Source organism: Cupressus sempervirens, chromosome 6 (genome assembly GCF_028749045.1).
Source record: "Cupressus sempervirens isolate cs-2001-9-10 chromosome 6, ASM2874904v1, whole genome shotgun sequence".
Classification (NCBI taxonomy): Eukaryota; Viridiplantae; Streptophyta; class Pinopsida; order Cupressales; family Cupressaceae; genus Cupressus; species Cupressus sempervirens.
The window spans coordinates 378130566-378143689 of NC_143123.1; positions in this window are offsets into that span (position 1 = coordinate 378130566).

Here is a 13124-nt window from a genome sequence, read left to right on the forward strand (position 1 = left end):
TTACTATTCTAACCTAGTTAATTTGTGGTTGAATAGTTTAGTCTGATGGTTGATTAGCTTGGTTTTTTGTCAATGCCAAAGAGGGAGATTGTTGGAAATCTGATTGAAAAGCTCATTGTTGTTGAAGATCAAAAAGGGAGATTGTTGTAAAAAAATGTTTTCAATCATTGTTTCACCATTGATGTCAAACCTACTATTTGTAGGAATGATATTTTCTAATAAGATTTAAGCACTATCACTTAGTCGATTGCTGAAGAGGATTTGATCAACAAGATGTAACAAGAGCACCTAAAGGAAAGGTTGAGTTATGATGTTGTAATGGCGTGCAAGGATCAGCTAAGCCATTGGTTAAGTAGTGTATTGATAACATACTCAAAGATATAGAGGATGGTCACACTTAGACATATTGGAGGAAGAAGTTGTAACAAAGTTGACTGCAAAGCTTTAACCTTGATCAACAGAAGAAGCCAAGAAAATTCTTAGTAGAACCTGAGTAACAGACATTTTCAATTGGTGTTGAGTCATCTTCAAGTGCCAAGTAAAGATCAGGTGTCGAGCATCAATAAAATTTTTAGTTGGTGCCAAGCATCAGGAAAAAATTTAGTTGATGTCGAGTAACACAATATGTGTTGAGCACTAGTATTTCAATAGTGCCAAGCTACTACATTATTTCAAATAACAAAGATTTTCCAAATCAAAGCTGAATTAGTGGTTACATTGATTTTTTTGAACAAGTTGGAGGATAAGGATAATGAGTTGTTGGCACAAAATCCTATGTAAACCATTTTTGGAAAAATTCTAATGGATTATTCAAGAAGTTTCTAGAGGAAATAGAATATGGGTTGGATGCAATGAATCCTACCTAATCCATGTGAATTAAAATTGAAGAAAATATGAATTGAGTAGGAAAAGGAACTCCAAGACTTCTATTTAAGAATTCATAAACCAAGAAAAAAAGAGTTGCTGATACTATTGCTGCAGAAGTGTCAAATCTGTGAAGTGATTGAAAGGGTATCAAGAAGGAGACATCTAGGAGAAGGAAGAGCATAGGGGCTCTACTTCTACAAGTGGTCATGAAGTGATGATTGCACTCGTACATTGAGTATGGAGACTCAAGGAGACAAAGCTTGAAAGATAAGGCAAGTAGTTAAGAGTTGCAGAGATAGAAGGCCAGGCAAGGGTATGAGGAGAGAAGTGATCTGAGATCTGCAAAATAAGTTGTATGTTGTAGTCAGGTCAAGATTTTCTAATACTCTCTAGCAATTGTATTAGATCTAAAAATCCTATGGACTTAGGTTGGCTTAATAGCCATTTGTAAATCCTTTAACATGCTGGCATTCCAAGTGAATGTTCTAAAGTCCTTTTACTAGGCCCACTTCTAACAGGGTGGTTAAATCCTCTAATGAGGTCACATTTAATAGTGTGTGTCGTAAGCTTTTAATAGGGCAGGCCTTTCATATGGCATCACTTTAGAAGGGTGAGAATTGAGTAGCATGTTATTGGTGGTTTTTCCCAAATTGGGTTTCCACGGAAATCACTGTGTCATGTGTTGATTTCTTGCATGTTGATTTAGAGTAACTTGCTAATTAGACAAGTTAAAATTTGAATGAATGAATGATTGAATGGATTCACCACACTTAGTGAAAAGTTTGAAAGGGACATTTGGACCTTGAAAAACTTATTCACACCCCCCCCCCAAGTTATTCTAAAGCAATTCTAACATTCTTTAACTTTCTTCATGGAGTTCATGTGTTTCCACTTGATTCTTCCTTGAAGTCTTCTATTTATTATATATAAAGGATATCTATTTAGGAGTGCATCCCTATATTTGATTACCTTCTATATTTGTGTAGAATCTATAAATGCAATACCCTTGTAATTCTCTTTTTTTCTTTCTTTTCTTCCCTGATCATGTTTAGATTATGTGGTTAGGGCATTGGTGTTCTTTTCCAAATTGATTACTTAGTTTGATAACTCTTGCATTAATCTTTTAATGATCTTTTTAGGAAAGTCTCACACCAAATACTGATCTTAGCAAGTCCTTGAAGAGACGCATTATCTAAACTAGTAAGTTTTGAATTATCCCTTTTCTACTATTAACCTATCTTTAAAAATAACTAAAATAGTCAATCCTTTAAATTATCAAAGTGTAGAGAGAAATTAATCTTAGATTCTAACTTTAAGACAAGAAGTCCTCTACAACTACAAGAAGTACCTATCTTTTAGTTGGTACAAGAAAAAAAATCATCTAAATGCTTTGACAAAGAAATACCTCTTCCCTAAAATTGAGACCAAATAGAGTGATCTTGGTTATGCATCAAGAAGGAATTTTTATTGCACCTAACCCCCAGACCAACAAGAAACTAAAGACACAACTTCAAAGGCAAACACACAATTGAAACTAACCACTCATGTAGAAAGAAAACACACATGTAGAAAGTAAATGAACAATTACTTTGTTAGTTTTTTAATTATTTTTTTGGAAATGACTTTTGTGTTAGGCTTGAAAATAATGTTTCCAAAACTAGCCATTGACTAGTGATGGGACCAATTCCTCTTGTAAAGAACTCAACCTAAAAGTATTTTCTCCCAAAATCTCTACAATTTGATAAGGGTCAATCCACAAGCATTGAAAGTTGGTATGATAGCCTAGTTTTTCTTTTGCCTTGTCCCATTAAAGAACAAGTTCCAATATTTTGAAAGATATGATGGTGGATTTCTTGTTGAATCAATAATTTATGATAGTCTAATATTTTGATAGGTGTTCTAAAGTTGTTGTCCTCTTCTCATCCAATTCCAAGAGATTCATCAATCCAATTTGAGATTTTACAACATCCTAATCATACCCTCTCATAAATTTTATCACTTAAATCTTGAGATTGAGTGGGAATACAAGTTCTTGTCCATAGACAAGTAGATATGGGGATGTTCCTAGAGCATTCTTTATCCTGACTCTATTTGTGCACAATGTGTACTTCAATTGAGTGTGCCAATCTTTTGGATTCTCAATGAGCAAGCATTTTATCACTATAATCAAGTTCTTATTGGTGGACTTAGCCACACCATTCCCTAAGGGATAGTAATTATATGAGAACTTTATTATATCTTGATTTTCCAATGCCCATCGAGTAAGAAATATCAATGAAAAAGATGACCCCTTATAACACACCAAGAAGAACAACATCCCAAATCAAGTCAGAATGTGTTCTTCTAAGAAGTCAATAACCACTTTTTGTGTACATTTTCAGAAAGTTTCAACTTTAGTCCAGCACATGTAGTCATCTATAGATTTGAGGACAAACATATGTCCAGTTGATGATGGTGGGTTTACTAGTCCAATAAATTCTAGCCCATAAATGAGTGTACTTCAAATACTGGTTGTAGTGGCATGGCCATATTTCTTTCTCTATTGGCACTTGTTTGATGGGTGTGACATGAATGTACATGTTCAAACATGTGTTTGAAATTTGTAGTCCAAAAGCAACCTAATCTCAAAATATGACGGGATGTAACCTCTGTTAATCCATGTCTAGTGTCATACTTGTAATGATATTGTTCTAGTACTTCTCTTGCTTCTTCTCATCCCATACATTTCAAATCAATCCCCTCATAGTTTTTTTTGTAAAGTTTCCTATCTTAAAGCATGTAGGATTCACATTTCATCTTGAGTCCTCTTTATTGGGATTATTCATCTATTGAGGGTATTTATTCTGCAAGAGGTAATACACAATATCTTGATAGAAAACATCTATTATTATTCCTTTATTAGTATCTACTTGAGACACTATGATTTTTTCTTCATTGTTAGGTTTAATCTCATTATTGGCTATCATCTTGGTCATCCCATGTCCTCTTACTAGCTTCATTGGTTGAATTTACAAATCAAATTTATGTAATATAGCCATCCATTTTTCTCTTCTTTTACCCAATTCATTCTACGTCACTAATGATTTTACTACAAGATCTAGTACAATAACATACACCTTACTCTTGAGTATGTAATGGAAAAATTTATTGACTTCCTTTATCAGGGCAAATGATTACTTGTCAAGATTGGAATAGATCAATTTGACATTCTTCAATGGCGGCTGATAATTTCATAGGTCTCTCATCTTATTTATCCTTCTTTTGTGTGAGAATCCCTACACATGAGTGTTATGAAGCAAAAGAATAAATCTTGAAAGAAAACACATAATCAAGACTCACAAGTATTAGAGCTTTGGAGATAACTAATTTAATATCTTGGAAATATTTCTTGATTTGAGGAACCCATTCAATTTTTTCTCTCTTCTTTAGTAAGTCATTGAGGGGGGAAACTATCTCAGCAAATCCACTAATTAATTTTTGTACAAAATTAATCTTCCCAAAGAAATATTTAAGCTCTTTACAACTATGGGGAGTTGGAAACTTAATAATTACTTCTATTCTCTTAGGATCAATGGACATACCAACTTTGGAAATAATGTGAGCCAATAACTTTCCTTTGGTAACCCCAAATAACATTTCTTGGTGTTAAGAGATATACCATATCTTTGACATCAGTTGAAAACTTATTTTAGATCAGTAATATGAATACTCCAACCTTTTGAAAATATAGTTAGGTCATCCATAGATAAAAATTCATTTATTTATCAGCCCCTTGAAAGCTTCATCCATTTCTCTTAAAAATGTAGCTCCTACATTGATTAATCAAAAGGGAATTCTCCTATATGAAAATGGTCCCCATTTTGTTGTGAATGCAATATTTAACCTGTCTTCCTCATCTACCATTACTTGGTTATATCTTGAATATTCATCTAGAAAAGACACCATTTTAGACCCATCTACAATGTACAATACTTCATCTAGTGAAGGAAAAGGGTAATTATCTTTCTAGGAAGCTTGGTTCAAATTACAAAAGTCTATGCAAAGGCAAATTTCTCCAGTCTTTTTCCTTACTAGTACGAAGTTAGAAACTCATGTAGAATGGTAGATTGGGAAGATAATCTTGGTATCAAGAAACTTTTGGAACTTTTTCATTATTAATGGCTCAATAATGGGGTTCACTTGTCTTTGTGTCTAATGAAAAGGCTTAGCATTAGGCTTCAATGGAATATCATGAGTGATGATGTTAGGATCATATGTCTTGAGTTCTTTATAACTCCATGCAATGACAACTTTGTATTCAATGAGTAACTAAAGCATACTTTCTCATCTTGGGGATTACACATCTTTCTGATTCTCACCAACTTAGGGTCATCTTCTTTGCCTAGATTATATGAATAACATTCCTCAATTCCCTTTTCTTCAATAGTTCTCTTACTACATGTTGATTCATCTCGATCAAAGATACACTCTTAACTCTACCATCCCCTTAGGTAGTATTAGTTTTCAAATTTATGATCCCATTTTTGTCTTCTAGTTCATCATCCTTGAGTGTATCATCAATTTCTTTTCCTTTGAATAGACCATTAAACATAATGAACTCCAAAATATGTTGATAATTTTGGAAGACCTAGAAGTTAGTAATGTTATCTAGAATAGATGGGGTATCCAATAGTTCAACTAAAAACCTTTTGAGTTGTGTTCTTTCAATGGGGTGTAATGCAATGCCTAAAATTACAAGGGCATTTGCTGCCATATTCCTCCTTCTTGGAATAGACCTTATGTTTAGGACTTCAATACTTCCATCAGGTCTCAGACTCCTTTTTGGTAAGAAATTAGTCTTCTATCATTGCAAGAGTAGATCAATTTAACCTATATAATTACCAACTAAGAGTCTCCTTCAAATATGATAGCTTTGATATCCTTTTCTAATGCAAATAGAAGGTTTTGGATCAAAGATTTATATTCTATAACATTGTTAGTACATATAAATTGTAAATGATATGCAACATAAAAAGACCTATCTTTGGGATTAATTAATTCAATACTTGTATCATCTCCTAACTTTCATTTAGAACTATCAAACCTAAGTGTCCATATTGGTTTTTCTTTCAACTTCCTTGTTTTGTGTTTATTTTTTCAAATTTTTTCTTTCACTTGGAATTTAAAAGACTATTTCTTTAGGACCCATTGCATCCTTTCACATGTTGGACTTGCTGAGTTATTATTGTTTATCTTAATATGAGGATTTCCTATTTATTTGGTTCATCTTGAATTTTTCCAATCAATTCTATGATTTTGTCAATCTATGGTTTAGGTTGAAAAACCACAGAGGTCCCTCCTTGACCTTTCACAAAGTGTATTCTTCTTAGAATTTTAATCATCCTTGGTGGAGGAGATAAATCCCCACCATCTGAAGAGATGTCACCATATGATGCATTTATATCTTCTTTTTCCTCTTTATTATTCATGACTTTAGGTAAACACATTGGACTTGAATTTACTTATGGTATTTCACTTGGAGTTTGACCATTTTTTAAGTGCATTATCTGAGTTAATACCTAAGCAAACGCTTCTTGACAATGTGAGCACTCAAATTCTAAATGATTTACTTTGTGTAACCTGCAAAATCCTAGAAGGAGAAATATGTTTGGGTCTACTTCTTCCCCAAAACATTGCAAATTTTCAACCATGCTATCTATGAATTGAGTCATGATCTATTCCCTTGAGGTAGGGTTCAGTAATTCTTTATTAAGATGGTCTAATTTCTTAATTGAATTTATGTCAATAGCCATTACCTTGTAGGAGCCTAAATCTGATTGAAGAAATGCTACTTCATTCAAATCATTGTATGCTATGATCATTTTCTTTATCTTTGGCTCAGTGTCTATCTTGATTTGGTTATTCAATTCCTTCCAAAGAAACCATAATTGAATAAAATTAGTTAAGAACCATCCTATTAGGCACTGAGTCCATTCTTTTCTTAATAATAGGCCATATGTTTCCAAAATCCTCACTACATGTATGTCAATGATATCTTGAATTAGGGGGTCTTTAGTAAATTTCATGCAAACATCTTTGAATACTCCAATAACCTTCAATTTGGTTTTGTCGAGTTGAATTATTATTCGATTGGTGGGTTGTGGAGTGACCTTCAACTTTTGGGCTATTGAAAGTGGCAAGACATTACAAGAAGCTCTAAAATTTATGAAATAATTGTGAAGGTTCTTTCCAAAAATTATAAGACTGAGAAAGAAAGGGGAAACTTCATCCTTTTCTTTATACATGGTGGGCATAGACTTAGAGGTGTTAACTTGTTGCAATACTATCTTTTGAGTACTTGTGCTAGGTGTTTCTTTTGTATGATTGATATTTTTCAGCAATGCTTCCCTCTGATTAGGGAAAATTTGTAGCATATAAAACATGGATATATTGAACTTTTTTCTTTTTAAATCTTTAATTGTACTATACGTTTCTATTGACCAAGCAGGATTCTTTAATATCATAGGTACATTTCCTTGGTTCTAGAATTGTTGTCCAAAATTAGGGGTTCTTGCAGGTGCTTGATTATTATTTTCCCTTGGATCTAGAGGCATTGGTTGCAATCTGGGAGGAATTCCATAAATCATGGGTTCCCTTTGATTTCATAAGTTGTAAGTATTCTAGTTGTCATTCTAAAAAGTGAATATTTCTACTAGTTCAGGGTCTAATTATTGATGAACGGAAAGAAAAATTCTTCATTGACTTGTTCACCCATTTTATTATTCTATGGAGAATCATAAGACTCTAACAACATAGCATTGAACATAGGGGCTCATTAGTAGTACATTGCAAGTTTTGGGTTATTTCTTAATTTCCATTGAAATATGAGTCACCATCATTGGGTACATTTTGACTAGTGTCAATTTGAATAATGTCCATAAATTAAGCATTATTATTGTTGTCTATGGGCATACTCTCATTGTTTGAATGGGTATTCCATTTTCAATTTTGTCTTTGGAAACCGTTGTTGCGATCTGGACAGTTGAAATTATTCCTTGCATTGTTATTTCCATTAGAACTCTTGTTGTAATTTTGAACATAGTTTTTGTTGTTAGGAGGTGTGTTTTCTCTTTGGAATTTTTTATTCTTCCCTTGCAAAAACCTAAATGGGTTATCTTATTGGTTATCTAAGACATCATCTTCTTCATGATCTTCTTCTAAATTACAACCTTAATTGGTATAGTGTAAGCTATTTCCAACTTGCAATATGCCATATGAAAGCGATGATTGAAATGTGAAATGGTCTTGTTGGATCCCTCTTGATAGATATGAACTTGTGGTGTGTCACAACCAAATTGATGAATGTTTTGAATTGATCTAAGAACAACTTCTCAAAAGATACCCAGTTCTGAATAGATTTTAGTGGCATATTCATTCACTAGTTGTATGCAACCTCTCCCAATGTATATAGGAAAAAATTAAGGACCATATTCTCTTTTTGAATATTTTTTAGATTACATCTTTCTTTGAAAACCTTGATGTGAGCTTTAGTTGTTCATGTTTCTTCATAGATGAACCTTGGGCATAATTTATCATGGTTCTTGGGAAGGTTATTGAGTGGACCTTACAAATTGATTTGTAAATCTACTATGTTTGCAAAGAAGGCCATTGATGGAGGATTAGGTAGAATGATAAGTGGAGGTATGTTTGAAAGTATAACTGAGGAAGATGATGAAATTTGGAATGGAAGTGATAGAATTATTGGTATCACTTTATCACTATGAGGCTTGTGAAAATGACTAAGTTCTAGGAACTCATGTCCATTGGGTGAAGACCTTAAAGCTCACTAAAATGGAAATGGCGGATTAGGATCTTCTAGTTTATGTTAAATCTAGAAAAGTACACCTCTATAAAAGCACACCTCTTCAAAAAGTACACCTATACATCAGTGCACCTTCTAATAATGATAGAATTGGAAAAAGTATGAATGTCCTTGGGATTTTGGGCAAAATGGTTATGGGCCATCCTTCTAGCACCACTTCTATTGAGCTGTCATTTTGCACAATATTGAATGACAGAGATCCTTTTAAATCTCTCTCTTGAAAATTTGATCAATGAAAAACTCCAAGGTTCTAGATAACTATTTTTCAACCTACTAGATAACTCAATTGAAGATAAATGTGTATGTTCATGAGGAGGCCTTTGTTGGTTCCAACCAATTTGGGCACCTATTGCTGAAATATAACCACATAGAGATATATTTTTGTATTTTCCATTTTATGATGAATGCAATTTATAAATGAAACTATATGAATTCCTACTTTAACCAAGTGTTTGAAAATAAAATAACAAAAATAGAATAATCAGATATTTTAAGAAAATTGTTGAAAGGGAAATTCCTAACAGACATAAGCCAACGTAACAACATGCATGTGAATTAAATTATTAAAAGGATCTTGCTAGGAAACCAATAAAATTAGGAGCAGGGATTCCTCAACTCCACTAATGCAATCATTTATGGGAACTTCAATAATAACTGAAATATGTTTTATGTTTCATCAAATTGCAAGACCAAAAAACTACGCTCACATGAGACAAAACACTTTGCAAGAACAAAGATGATCCTTTCTCCAATTTGTCACAACAGCCAAATTTGCTAACATGAGGCAAAAACCAAAAGTAAAAGATCACACAATCATAACAACACAATAAAAAAATTAGCTCCATTATTATTCATGAACATGCATTCACAAAAATACCACACTCCGGCAAGAATAACTACACTTGGAATGAGAGCACTGATAGCATATATTATTGCATCAAAATAATGGCCTAGAGTACATATTAAATCCATGTATTTAATAGAAATCCTCTCTTCCCTTTGTGTTAGGAGTGAGGACTCTTTTAATGCAAAATTATGCTTAAAAACTTATAAAACAAAGCTAATTATATACAAACTAGCTCTCTAAATGGTGCTAGGTAGGTCTCCACCTTTGTTTATATCAATTAGTGGGTGCATGAGCCTTTACATGACTTAAAAGAATTAAAAAAATGAGAAGATAAGAAGATAGAAGCCATGAGATGTTCTAGAAGTCTTTGGGAGCTCTAAAAATGGAAGCTTGACATTCTCTAAGTGTTTTTGGAAGTTGAACTATCATCAAAATGTGTTTTCAATGCATGGAATGCTCTATAATAGAAACTGGGAGTTAACTATTAGTGTACTACTTCTTCAAATTTTTGGCACACCTTAGAGAAAAGTGCACTTGTTGACCTATGCACCTTGGTGATAGGTTCCACATATTCAAAAAATATTTTTAAGTGTCAAAACTGAATTTCTAGCATCTGGGTTTTCTTCCCCTTTATACCAAAATGATGTTGGATGTTTTCCTTTGAATTACCTATTATTTCAGAAACTTCACTAGCCTCTCATAAATATAAACAATTCTTAACTACTTGTCTATCTTTTTCCTGGTATCCACAAAATCCATAAGCTTAGTGTCTAGTTTTAACAATGCCTCTTCAATTTTAAATGCTTGTTGCACATCATTTTCTGACAAAGAATTTTCAAATGTATCTCTAAATGTTGAACTATTTTTTGCACTCACTAATACATTTGGGCCTAAATTATGATGATAGGCCATTGGAATTGCAATGGCCACCTATCACCTAAGTAATAGTACCATGAATTGGCTCCCATCGAACAAACGTTAGACTATTGTTGTTGTAAATTGTGATGCCAAGGGAACCTATTGAAACTATGATAGATAAAGGTATCATAACTTGGAACATGCAATGGGAAGATTTCATCTTCTTTCCCTAACACTTCTGATAGTAGACCATCATAATTGTGATGGTATAAGCTTCCAATCTATCATTCGATTGACAGCTGACTATCGAAGCTCTCCATCACAATTGTGAAGCTAAGAAAAAAGCATGCTATGGAAGCAATGGTTATCTATCGACACAGTTTGTCATAATTTTGATGTAGATCTAACAACAATGTTTTTAGTGTGGTTGTTATCCATTAGAACAAGCCATTGCAATTGCAATAGCTTATTGAATTATTTTCTTAAAAATGGTGGCAAATGAATCCTATCTACATGAGTTAAGGTCCCTTTATAAATATGGCTAGGAAAGGATAGGGAAATTCATGCTAATAGACCTACACTATTTTAGTTCCATTATTTTCTTAAACTATCACATTAGACTTTAACCATGCCTTGTTATGGGTAAACTCTCCTTTCTATCCATGAGACAAATTTTGATGATTTCTTGGTAATGTAATCTTCCTAACACAACCCAACATGATCAACATCTATATCTAAAATGTTGATGCAAAAATATGGTACAATCATATCTAAAATATACATATCATTGATATAATATTAATTTTATTATCATTAGTTAGTTTTCATGCAACCATATGTTAATATTGAGCTTCACTTAGTTTTGAGAATAGTTTAATATTCACTACCAATCAGGGCCAATCACGTGAAGGTGGAAGCTCATTTGGCCCCACCCCCCTTCCTAACATCTAAATTCCCCATTAACATCTAAAATAGTTAAGAAAGGATCAATCTTTAAATTACATAAAAAGGTTCAAGACTTGCAAAAGTGACATCATTTTTCCATCTTCTAGTGCATGTCATTTTTTCATCGCATCCAAAATAAGATTCTGCCACTCTGAATCAAGAATGCACCTAAAGTTTGTTCTATATGTGTAGAAAGTAGAAGGAGCTAAAGAAAACCACCATATTTACATTTATTTAATAGGTATATGCAAACCTCTAACAAAAATACAAAACTTTGGGTTTTTTAGCTCCACCTGATGTCATATGCATTTGAATTGAGATTGCATATTGAACTATGGTGTCCTTCTGCATTTCCTGAAACCAATAGATTTACACAAGTTGTCATACAATCATAGGTTAATGTTGAGCTTCACTTGATTTCAAGAATAGTATAATATTATCTACTAATCATGGCCAACCACGTGCAAGTGGAAGTTCATCCTTGCCCTCTAAGATCTAAATTCCCCATTAACATCTAAAATCTTTTAGAAAGGATCAATCTTTAAAGTACATAAAAATGTTCCAAGAATCCAAACCTAAAAAAGTGACATCATTTTTCTATCTTCTAGTACATGACATTTTTCACTGCATTCAAAATAAGAATCTGCCACTCTGAATCATGCATGCACATGCAGCTATGTTCTATATGCATGGACAACAAGTGCAACTAAAAAAATGCAGTATGATTACATTTATTTAATAGATCTATTAAGTTTTTAAAATTATAGATCATCGTGAACATTAGAACTCTAGCTATTATGGTCAAGAGAATGTTTGTGATGGTTTATAACTTAAAATACCTAATTAAAGATCTTTAAGAAAAAATACAAACAAGTTACATTTTTCAGATGCACCTGATGTCGTATGCATATGAATTGAGATTGTATATTAAATGATGGCTCCTTTTGCATCGTCTCAAACCAAGAGATTCACATAGTTAGTTTTCATACAACATATAAGGTTAATGTTGAGCTTCACTTGGTTTCAAGAATATAAATAATATTCTCTACTAAGCAGGGCCATCACATTTGTGGCCATACTATGTGTTGAGTGAGTTTTATTGTTTTTTTGTTGTGCCAAGATCTCTTTTTTTTTTATATATGAATACATACATAGACACACACATATGTGCATGGATGTATGTATATACATACATACTATTAGTATAAATAATTAATTATTATTACACTTTACTTAAGTTTACTTAGGTTAATGCATTATTTTATTATTTATTAGTTAGACACCTAGGAGTATCCATACTCATATGAGTTGTCTTGTTGGAAAAATAGGAGTTAGCAACTCATTTTAGCACATGGTGTCTACAACATCTTTTTACGTGACACACCTATTTAATCTTATCCTCTCATCATTGCACTAACTTCTATGCTCAATGGAGGATAATCCACTCTTGGTGGACATGTGCTTAGTTGTGAGACTTATCACTTTGCTAACTCCTAGTCATTCTAGAGGCCTTTATATACAAGCACTTCTAGTGTGTATGAACATCAATGATATTCTCATTATTGCTATTTTGATCATACTTTTTTGGTTCATATTGTGCTAGTGCTTGAGATTCTTGATCTTGGTGTGATATTTTCCTAAGGAAAATTCTTACATGGTATTAGAGCTGAGGGAGCTTCTCTTCACATAACCATTGGAGACCATTTTTGCTTCACCTCTCAAAGGCCACTGATTCAGATCTGATGA